General features: G+C 39.6%; 1 protein-coding gene across 2 annotated transcripts in view; it reads left to right on the top strand.

The window, feature by feature from the left end:
• The window catches only part of LOC111572654 (cytoplasmic dynein 2 heavy chain 1), a 146128-nt gene extending 134540 nt beyond the window's left edge, over positions 1-11588 (top strand). For both annotated transcript variants that reach the window (XR_008602311.1, XM_055012354.1), the window contains exon 98: positions 9547-11588. The gene's annotated coding sequence lies outside the window, so the exon portion shown is untranslated. The remainder of the gene's footprint in view (positions 1-9546) is intronic.
• The last annotated feature ends 661 nt before the right edge of the window (positions 11589-12249 follow it).

Here is a 12249-nt window from a genome sequence, read left to right as displayed (position 1 = left end):
AGGGCCCATAACTTCTGGGATAAAGGTGAGGTTTGGCTGCATACAGACCTTAGTGTTCGCCAGGGAAAAATGCCTACTTGTCTGATGCACAGAAAGAGCATGGATCTCCCCGATGCACTTAGCTGAGCTTCTAGCAACAAAGCTGTCTTGGGAAAGCATGAAGACAGGTCAGTGGCTGCTTGTGTGCCAGTACATCAACCCCCAGTGGGGCTCTTTGATCATGCAGGGAGAAGATCAGAGAGCAATGAGCATTCTGCACTGACTCATAAATATCCACGCCTGCCTGACCACACTGTAGCCAGACCTGCTTCACTGTGTCAGGGTGGAGCCCCTGAGCTGCTTGCAGTCGGTCGCCTTTGGATCGCAGATCCGCCCCACAGCTGAGGATGCCCAATCCATGAGTCGCTCTCAACAACTGCAGGAGTACACTGCTCTAAGCTATCAGTCTATGTGCCAGTTTGTGTAACTGAGGGAACCTCAGTCCCCCTTATCTGGTGGTGAAAACCACAGCAGTGGAATTGTCTGGGCTCATTAAAACATGAGGGTCCCTCACCCAAGGAAGGAAAGGTTTCAGAGCAGGTCAACAGTCAGCAGCACCAGGCAATTTCTGTGGAAAAATCACATGTGAGGGCCACCATCTCCCTTTCAGTGCTCTGTCTTCATGAGTAGGGAAGCATCTGTGATTGCAGATTGCCTCCTGACTGACTAGCTCACCACAGAGGAGGCCATCAGACCTAATGTCCTCTGGCATTGTTTGAGAGAGACCATGTTGCCCCTGCAAACCAGCACCGAATTTGTTTTCATGCTGTCACTGTTTCCGGGGGACAAGAACATTTTGCCCTAGAGAGAGTCCAGAGTGAGCACATGAAAGTGATGCATTGAGTAGGTGTCATCATGCCTTGTTCACATTCATTTAAAAGACCAGACTTACCAGATGTTGCATGAGAACATCTGTGTGATGAGTCGCCTCCTGTTGGGAAGAATCTGCCACAAGCCAATCGTCAGTATATGTGGCCACTTGAAATCCCCTGTCCTGGAGCATGATGACAGCTGCCTCTCTGCTTTTTACAAACACTCTTGGGCTCAATGATGGTCTAAATGGCAGGACCACCCCCTGGGAGGCAAATCTCAGATATTTCCAGTTGGGAGAATATATGATCATGTGGAAAAAAAAAATGTTCCTCAGATCGATTGATGTGAACCAGTCCTCTGCTCACAGGAACCACAGTAGACACATGTATGCCAGCATCCTGAATTTGTATATCCTAAGCTGTAAGCTCCACCTCCTCAACTGACTAATCACTGGTCTACTAGCCTCTGGAGAACCAGGACAAGACTCAGGATTCCACCTGCAGCTGCCACTTACCTACCACTGAAATGCAGAGTTGGATAAATAGTTTATTCTGTGTTGATTATGCCACTGACCGCTAAAAGTTGTTGGAGCAGAGATCAAGATCCTGTAATGCAATTTTAACATGTAAATAAATGAAAAACATCAATGAATCACAAACACAGACAATTTCTGTGGAAATACACAGTCACACGAACACAGATAATCTCATAATGTCGATCACAGGACTTTTATATAATTAGCATCCAGTGCATTGAAGCCATACCCAAATGAGTTACACACTGCTGATTTATATGATCAGCATCAGACAAATCTCTCCATAGTTTTAAATCTGCTTTCTGAGGCAACATGCCGGCATTTGTGTAATAGTAGTGATGTGTTTTACGTCACAAAGCGATGGTTGGTTTGCCAGTGCTAAAGAGGGAAGCAACGATAGTGATGAAGTAGACTTCTGCTACTCCAGATAGTAAAGAAACTCAGTGTTTAGAGGAAGGATTACACTCTTTAAAAAAAACATGATTATCGGCAAGACGTGCCATAAGTATGCAACAGTGTTAAAATAATTGCTCTCACTGCCAGAAGGGGGAGGCAAAACTTCTACACCACTGAATCAATTTTATTTTTGCTGTGTCCAAAGAACCAATATTCTACTGTAACATTACCTCGAAAATTTCAAGTATATTTCAAGCTTTCTCCAAATTCACACTAACTCTGATCTGCCTTCAAAACTAGCTGCAACAGAATCCATTCACATATGTATAGGTCTATCAGGCAATAGTTTGGATGTTCATGTGTGTGTATAATTGTACTAAGTGTTGGGGCCAGGCAGAGATTAGCCCAGTGTTTCTGTTACTGACATGCTTCATTAGCAAAGTTGAGCTCAGCCAAGAAGGCAGACAGAAACAGTCTGACAAAACAGATGAACCAATGGAGAGTATGACGAGAGATTTAAGTGGAGACAGGTGGTGAATTTAGGGTTGGACAAGGTACTGGATACCACCGAGTGGAGTGTCTCTCTCTGGATATTGATGAAAGCCTTAAAAACTTAAAAATTACATATTTATATCTTTCCCACCACAAAAACCCCTTCCTGCCTTATAATTAATTAGATGTGACTTTACACTGTAGCCTCCTTTAGAATCTGTAGATCTAAGAAGTCTGTGTCTCTGTGTCCATCCTATACGCTACACACTGCAGCTGGAGCACACCAGCTCACCTACGACTCTTAAGAACAGTCGTAATACATAATAATATTCTATGGACATGCTAAAAGGTAACAAGCTTGATTTTCCACTGAGAGTCACTTTTGTACTTTTCTCACCGTAAGCTTTCAGGCCATCAAAGGTAATAGCAGGGTGCAAGATTCAGGGAACCACAGGGAGCTTGGATTTTCTTAATAAGACATGTGCTCCCCACGAAAACATGATTTGTGAAATTTTGGGGGATTGCTGTAAATATTGACAATCATTGCTCATGCATAAAATGAACCATCACCATTGAAGCGTGGTGGAACAATATCATGAACATCACTCACTTTAACTCAGAGAGCAGAAAATAAACACATTTTTAGAAACCCAGAGAAGGAAAATCTTTCTCACTCCACAGCATTTTGTAGTCAGCATACAGGTTTGACAAAAAGAGAAAATGAGGCAGCTTACTTGCAAGTTTCAAATTTATCAAAAACCAAAGGCAATCGACTCTGTAGCAAGCAGCGTCTCAGAATAATCATAAAGTTAAATCAAGTGCTTCATAACTGTTTGTATCTTTGTTTTTGAATGTGAAAAAAGAAAAAGGGGGCTTCCTGAATACCTTGACAGAGTTCACACAACGAGAAAACACATTAATTTACACTATTTTACAGCCACTGAGCAGAGCTTAAGATTTCATTCCCACAATTCATTGTTTCAAAAGCACAATATGAAAATCAGACAGTACAGATGCAGAAGAAGGAGCAAGAATAAACCAACATCAGATAAAAAGTTATAAAAAATAAAAGGGAAACATAAAAGGAAGACTATAGCATAAAAACGTAGGCACAAGGAAAAAAATGAATCTAATGGAAAATGATGTTTCAAGAAGACAAATAAGAGAGAGTGCTGGATGGAAGTTCAATGCAGAAAAAGATTATAGGAAAAAATATGGAGACAATAAATAAATGTAAGAAGGCAATATCTGAGAGAGAGGGCTCCTCTAATGGATAAACAAATGCTCACATCTGCTTAAAGCGAGACAAAGATGGAGAGGAGGAGGAGGAGGAGGTGGAAAAAAGAAGACATAGGGATAGACTGAGGGAAATGACAACTTCTTCAGGGGAGGAGTGTGAGTTTGACTCATCTTCATCCAACATGATTTCACTCTTTCTGTTCGAGGCGGATACACAGTTATAGCACACGTCAGTGAAAGAGACACGGTGTCAGACTACACTGCTTTTAAAAGGCTGTGAAGGGAAAGAAAATGGTGTTAATGGCTCCAAAATGCTCTTAACGCTCCTACCCACACAAGTCAGACTCCTACCTTCCCCATCTTGCTTTCACTGCTACAATTATGAGGCCCCTGCCTGAAATTTAGGATGATGCAAAATGATTTCCCCCAAAGTCAGAGGATTTAATATTTGAGGCACTTTGATGAAGCATTTTGGCTTTTTTCCCACGTGTATACAGATGCTGAGTAGTGATGTTGTTTGGAATTTTCTGCAGGAGCATTTGAATGCAGACACTGTATTGGACCTAATAAATGTGTGAACATCCAGCAGAATGTGTAAGCCATGAAATTTATGTCTGTTGTCATTTCCGTGAACCGTCCTTAAACACAAATGCATCAAAGAAATGGACACAGTTTATTGGCTACACCTAAGCAAGCGGTGCTGCAGGCAAACTGCTTTTCCAGCCTGCTTCAGCGGTTCGAAAAATAACCCGTGAGTGTAGCAGGCTTCCTAAATCTGGTCTTCAATCAGACACAGTTGTTCACTTGTTTCATCCACCTTCAGCTCAGTTGGTTTGAACTGAGCGTTCGGTGAGTTGAGCTGTGCTAGCTACAGCTACAAACTGAAACAATTACTAGCATTTGAAAAATAAAAAGACGTACAAAACTAGGCGTTTATAAAACTGCATTTGTAATTACAGTGCTATGTTTGGGGTTTTCTTCTTCTGTTGAGGTTTTAATCAGCTTATTCTTGGTTTCAAGAGGAGCTCTCAGATGGGATGGACCTTTTGTTGCAGACTTTTTGACAGACAAAGTGTAGCTATGATTACTAATGATAACTCTCTTGACCTGAAAAGCCCTATGGTGGGTTTGAAAGGCTTGTAATCCTAATTCCTAAGTGACACTATTTTTCAGATCCAGAAATCGTAAAAACAGAAAGATTTTTCAATGTCTCTATTGTCATTGAAGTAACCATGGCTGACATGAGGTTCCATCTGAAAAAATTAACTAAATCCAAACTTAAAATCATGATATTTCATCAAAATCACCTTGTATCACATATTTGCATTGGAAGCCAGAGGAGTCTTGTTAAACTGGATGCCATATCTGGTTAAGAACATTATCTGTTCAGTGTTGCCCTAATCTTGGTAAAGACTTTGAAAAATTTATTCTTTATGTGAGTTTCCCTTGCAGAATTCATCCATCAGTATCCTGAACATATAATTAATTAGACATCAAAATGATAGACTATGATGAAGAATCTCAGACACCACTGGCATCACATTGATAACAGTGGATGTATGACTTTTTTTTTTTTTTTTTAACGATACATCCTTGTGTAAAATATAAAACTCTCTGGTGTCTTTTATGTTGAATAGTTAACTTGCCTCACCATAATTGCACTTCTCATAACTGTATGCAAGGGTGATGCATCTTGTCAGTGACTGGCCAGAGGATGCACAAATGATGCCACAGATCATGATATATTTACTGTCCTGAGGCACCATTTAATTAGATTTTTGATGCTGGCATTTGATCAAGTGGCTTCTTGTGAGGTTAAATGATTGTTAGTGCTACAAACCCCACTAAGAATCAACACCGTCGCAGTGCTCCACCGGGAAACGTTGGTACTTGGTGACATGTACCACATATCTAAACATCATTTCAGTCCCGGTCCACCCTTCATGGCAGTAGTATTCCCTGTTGGCAGTAGCCTCATTTAGCACAATCACTGCTGTGCTGCAAAACTTGTTCAGGAATACTTTGAGGAACATGACAAAGATGTTAATGTGTTGACTCAGCCTCAAGATTCCTCAGATCTCAATCCAGTTGCACATTTGTGGGATGTGCTGAAATACCATGTTTGCTCCATAGAGTCTCCACCTCATATCTTCCAGGATGTAAAGGACCTTCTGCTAATGTGTTGCTGCTTGAGACCACAAAGTCCAAACCTGGAATATTAAGCAGATGGTTTTAATGTTGTGGCTGATCTGTGTGATCTGTGCATGTGATTGATTCCTGACACTGCTGAATGTGGCTGTTGTTTATCTCAGAAAAGCATTATGTGGATCACAAACAGCGCATAAGTAGGCATAAACCAAAGAAACCTTTTGTTTTGTTTTGTTTTGTCCTGTGGCACATTGTATTGCACTAATATAAAAAAATGTGTGTCCCTGAGTCAGGATTTTGCACAGACATGAATAATGGTCTGGAAGTTTCCACCAACATCATCAGAAACAGGTCAGACACTCACAGACACTCACTGTAAATTATGTAGCCGAGGGGCATTCAGGTCGGCCAGTCTGGACTTTATTTAGTGAGACTGTGTGTGCCTGTGTGTGTGCATCTGTTTGTTAAGTGTGTGGTCACCTGGGCGCATCCATTCATCATTATCTACGTACGGTATCTATTGTGTGAGTGTATATCTGTGTGTGTTTGTGGCTGCTGTAAGTTCTGAGTTATGGTGGTCAGACTGAGGTGTCAGAGAGCAGACTTCCTTTCATACTGCTGACAACCTGTCCGGTGGGGGTCTGAATTCTCACACACATATAGATGAACACAATGTCTTTTTCTTACCATCTTTACGTAAATGCAACACAAACGTACAATAGAGGCAGTTGTTTTCCAGAACAAGACATCAAACCGTCTTTGAGTCATGATTACACAACAGCTTAATCAAGGTTTCAGCTCCAATTGAAATGATTTTTCTCTGAGGTTTGTTTTTCCAACATCTGAACCCAGAACAAATGAATAACTTTATTTTTCCTCTCTGTCGCTGCTCTTCTGTCCTCGCTCGTCCTTCAGAGTGACTTTGTTCCAGTTGAAACAATAGCTAATGGTCTGTTTACCAGTCCGGCACCGGAAACGTCTTGTCTTGTCATAATAATAGAAAGGAGCAATAATCCTGAAAGAGTGTTAGGTGATTTCTCTGTTCTTTCCTGTCTTGTGTACTTCCCTGCGCCAGAAAGAAATGACTGCATTTTAGAGACCTGGAAGCATACGGTTAGTTTGCAGAGGGGAGTGTTGCTCCAAGGTTTGCAGTCTTGTTGGTTGTTTACTCGGTAGGTGAAGTCATGTCTGATTTGTTTGGCCTTGAAGATGCTTCTTTTCTGGAGGGATGGTGTGTTTTACACAAGTGGCTCTGCAGACTCCGCTTCGCTCATAAACTATTTATTTTTTAAGTTTGTTTTGTGAGAACTGGATATCATAAAACCAAGTGCTGAATTGCACCAGTTTTAGAATTTATTATTGGCAGCAGTTTGACTTCATCTTGAATTAATTAAAATGAAACCAGTGACTGTCTGCATGCTTTGTAGACTTATAGCTGTGTGGAAGCAGCTACTGTTTTCATCAAGCTGAATACAAATGTCCTCAAAATCTAGAATATCCAACCCCACTTACAGAACATTTCCACACAATGTGCAAAACATCACATTCACTATTAAATCTACGTTCAGCCTCCATCTGCTTATGAAGGTCAAATGATATGATCAAAAATTCCAGAACAACTTCTAAATAGACCTTGAGGTGAGATTGTTTAGTCAGATGTGTTTAAAAGTTTTCCATACAAGCTCTATTACGGGACTTTAGTTTGTGTTTAGAGACCTGCTGGGTCATGTTTTGTTGTCTGATAAGGCTGTGTGGAGAGTGTGGAAGTCTAAAGTCAACAGCATAAAAACATACACAGGTTTTTACAAGATGAAGGTGAATCATCTGAAAAGGAAACAGAGTGTTTGCCAGTAAAATGCCAAATAAAAAAATGGTTTATATATACTGAAGACTTTTATATATATTGTGACTACATGTTTTTTTCTCTCCTTTGCAGCACTTTACTCCATTATTTTGTAACTTCTCATAATATACCAGCCCTGTCAGCAAATGTGTAACATTTTATCTTGATATTTTATCTTACTATCATTTCTGAGCCTTACAGGGTCCAGAGCTTTTTTTCACGGTTGCTGTTTAAATGCCAACAGTGGAAACAAGTAAACAGGGTCTGCGGTGCGGTTCACATTCCCATAACATAAGTGGCTGTGTGTTTATCGAGCATGTCGGGGTAACGGCCTTGGAATGCAAAGGTTTTTATAAGGTAGCCAAGGATAAAGTGTGATGGTTGTGTGTTTACTTTTGCAGAGACCACAGATATCTCTATCCAGCTGCAGCTTAGGTGTTTATTCAGTCGCTTAGAGGTTTTATAAGATAAGTCTCACACTCATTCGGAGCCACTGAGAAGACAGATATTTTTTTAGAGGAGACTTGGGTCCAACTTTCTTGTCTCTCTGTACTCTGCAGTCAATCAGCTATCACCTATCACATTAGGACAACAGAGTTCTTCCAAATGAAACATATTAATAACATGTAAGATGCCCTGTTTTTGTCTGGAGTAAATAAATAATCTGATGCAACAAAGTTTCCTTAAATGAAATAAAGGCAAGACTGACATACATCTATAGGGCAATAAAGAAGGAAAGCTGGTGCTCAGAGCTTCACCTTGAACCTGCAGCACTTACAACTAACAGCCAGGTCAAGATTCCTGATGAGGATCCAGATTTTATTAAATTTTATTACCTGTAGAGTGGAATATTGTTATGCAGTACTTACTGGACTCCCTAATAAGACTGTTTGCAGGTCATTTGAAATGGGTGAGAGATGAGAAAACATTACTTTCCTAGATCCTCACAGTGGCTTCCAGTTAAATCTAGAAATGAATTTAAGGCTCTACTTGTTGTATGTAAGTCTCTGAATGGTATGGGTCCAAAATATAAAGATGTAGAGATTTGTTCTCTGAGTACAAGCCTGGAGGGCCTTTAAGATCTGCAGGGACAGGTTAGTTAGTGAAGTCTGGATTTCAGACCAGACACATTGAATGGCTCCCCTTACAAATTATATTTGCCCCAAATGAAGCCTTTTTCTTTCAAAGTAAGCTAAAGACTCTTCTTTTTTCCACTGCTTATAATTTGCAGTTTTATTTTATGAAGTCTGGTCTAAGCTGGCGGCACTTTTGTCTGCACTTTTATTCACTTAACTTTAATTCATTTTTTTTGTTTGATTATGTACTTTGTCTTTTGTCTGTTTTTATTTTCTTATCTTTTGCCTTTTTCCGCTACTTTAGTCAATCAGTTTTAATTATTCTATAAAATCTGTGTGCACTTTATTTAAATTGCCTGCACTGTTTTGGATTTTTTTCAGTTACTTTTTCTCTGCTGTATTTTGTGTTTTAACTTTGCCCATAAAACATTTTGAATAGCCTCTGTGTCTGGTGAGGTGCTATATGCATATACTTGATTGCTGCAAGTAGAGATTTGTTGTAACTGTAGCTTTCTCATGATTGATTTTCCACTTGGAGACCTGGATAATTAATTTGATTCATCAGTCTAAGACACCAGTAGTAAAATCTCACGTTGGAATTGAATATCTGAGCATACAGGTAGGTTTATGACCTGAGAATAGGCCCCACTCTCAGCTTGCATGAGCATAATGTGCTAATGTGGGCTGAGAACTTTCCATATTATGTCCAGGCTCATTCACCACCTCACTAACAAAACAACTGATTAGCAAAGTCATTTGGTTTGGTGCCACATATGTTGTCTTAATGTAATGGTTACACCAATTGTTGTGTGTACTAAAAGAACCAGAGAGTATTCACCAGTTAGCCAAACATTAAAGCCACTGACAGGTGAGGTGAATAACACTGATCATCTCATTATAATACAATCTTCTGCGGTGAAACTTTTGGTCTAGGCATTCATGTATATGTGCATGCATTGTTGCAGATCAAGGACAACCCCCATGGCAACAACACTTCTTGAGGGCAGCAACCTCCCCTAGAAGCAGAACGGCCTCAACCACACTGCAAAAAACTGCTCATGAACGGCTTGAGGAACTTGACCAAGAGATGTAGGTGTTGAATCAGCCTCCAAACTCCTTAGGATGCCATCCAGGAACAAGTGTTGGAGCAAGCTCAATTCATGGAGGTCCCACCTTCCAACCCAAAGGATCTACTGTCAACGTCCCAGTGGCAGACACCACAGGACAACCCCAGATTCCTTGTCCATACTTTGACGGATCAGAGCTGTTGTCATAGCATGAAGGAGACCTACACACTATAAGGCAGGTGGTTTTATGGTGGTAGCTGACTGATGTATCTGTTCTTATATGTATTTTGTGATTGTCCAACAGAAGCACACAGGTTTGTTTGATGGATGCACTTGTCTGTTCGTATTCTACAGCTGACATTCTGCTGAATTTCATTGAAGTTTTTAGCTAGATTATTGTGAACATTATGAAAGCAGTGTTTATTAATTTAACCCAAATTTTGCTCTATTTTTAGTCCAAACTCAACAAATATTGCATTAATTATCAAAAATATGTTAAAGACACACTGCTGCTGACTAGTGACTCTGGTGGTTTCCAGATTTTACATGTTGCGTCACCTGAAGGTTGCCAACTTTTGGATGGATTATCAGTAAACACGCATTGGTACACATACTTAGGTCCCTCTCAAGATGAATTATGATCACTTTGATCTTCTTGGTATCAAAAATTAAAATTTCTCAGATATTTTCTAAACTATATTCCCATTACTCTCACACTACTTCATATTTAGCCAGACATTACCTCTAGGAAACATGAGCTTGTCATCAACAACCTCCCAGAGCTGCTAGTAAAACTGTAGATTCTTAGTCTTGCTCTAAATCACTTTCTAAACTGGAGCTAACACAACCAAGCTGTGACTTCTTGTCTTCAGAGATTTACTGGAATGATTTATGAAGTTCTGACTCTGTTATCTGTCCTAATTCTACCATAAGTGTCATTTTATTCACAGACTGTAATCTCATGTTTTGCTGTTTCTCTAAAACAGAACTGATCTTTTGTGCTGGATATTAATTTCCTGCCGTGAAAATATTTTTTCCATAATTTTTTGTTGTCGTGAACCAGATGAGGTGCAATTTTTCTCATTTTTACCTTGTCTGTGTCTTGATCTGATAAGAGATATTGTACTGTAGATTCTGTTGAAGTGTCTGTTGCAGTAACCTATCTACACAACCTCACAGCTCCCAGAGCATTCACAGATTGTCATGTGTATGTTTCGGCTCTAATACGAGTTATGTATCCTCTTTTTTTTTTTTGTCTGCATTTGTTCTCATTGTTTAACTCCACAAAAGAGGTGTCAACATTGTATGAGATTGATGCATATTTTAGTCTTGCAGCCAAATATTTTAATATTTAGTGCATGTGTGTGACCATCACAAGCCCTCCCTGAAAGCTAAGCAGATATTCTTTATTAGAATTCCCTATGATGAGCCAGGGAGGGCAGTGCTACACCTCAGTTGTGTATCCTCTACAAACATATGTTTGCAGATTTTTTGCACCTATTTTTCTCTGACACCCGCAAAATAATTGCTAATTCACAGAAAAATCCCCAACAAGACACTTTTCTGCTCTGAGCGGTTGATAAGTAAAATCATCCATGTGTGATGTTGTTTTTCGAAAACTGTTATTTCCATCTATCTTGATTTTTTTCTCTCTTTTTTGATTATCCTCTATGTTGAGAGGTGGGCAGGTCAAGTGTGTTTCCTATATGTGTTGTTTTATTCATCATGCTTCCTTTACTTTTTGTTTGTCGTGATGTGGGGAATGGGTCGGTTTGTCTTAACCCAGGGGTGGTATAAAAGAGAGGATGATCAGGGTAATATGCTGAATGTTGTCTGTGAGTGAACAGCGGGTTGAATGCTAATCATGAGAAAATTGTGGGGAGGTTTGTGGGTTGTGGTGGTTTTATGATTAGCTAATGAGTATAAAAAGTGTAAGTGAATGGATTCTTTGTCTTATTAATGTACATTTTCCAGGCAACTCTTATTTCTTAAACTATTAATTTTTTTCATTTGCTTATATCTTCTTTCACTTTCTCTACTAGGAATATTGCACAAAAAACAAAATGTAAGTGTGAACAAAATGGTTATTTTCCATCTGGTGTGTCTGGATAGTTTTGCACTGAGGAAGAGCATCCTCCTGGAAGGCCAGTGCCCTATATTGCAATTTTTATTGTCATTAAGAAAATGATCCGGAGCTGCACCAGAATGTAATGGATTCTTCCATTGCCCATGTCCTACCTTTCCACCAAGTTTCAAAAATTTTAGCTTGCTAGTGGATGTCATGCTGATATACAGACAGGGAAACAAACAGACAAGCAGTACTGAGAGCATGATTCTAGAATAGAATAGAATAGAATAGAATAGAATAGAATAGAATAGAATAGAATAGAATAGAATAGAATAGAATAGAATAGAATAGAATAGAATAGAATAGAATAGAATGGAATAGAATAGAATAGCCACTTTAATTGTCAAACAGAACATGCACTATCTGGTGCACATTATGAATGAAATTTCAATGCAGCTGGAAGAACCCTGGTTCGCATCCTGGCCTTCCTGGGATATTTTTGCATGGAGTTTGCATGTTTTCCCTGAGCATGC

The sequence above is a fragment of the Amphiprion ocellaris genome, chromosome 7 (assembly GCF_022539595.1).
Source record: "Amphiprion ocellaris isolate individual 3 ecotype Okinawa chromosome 7, ASM2253959v1, whole genome shotgun sequence".
In the NCBI taxonomy this organism is placed as follows: domain Eukaryota; kingdom Metazoa; phylum Chordata; class Actinopteri; family Pomacentridae; genus Amphiprion; species Amphiprion ocellaris.
This window is presented reverse-complemented; position numbering and strand designations above follow the sequence as displayed.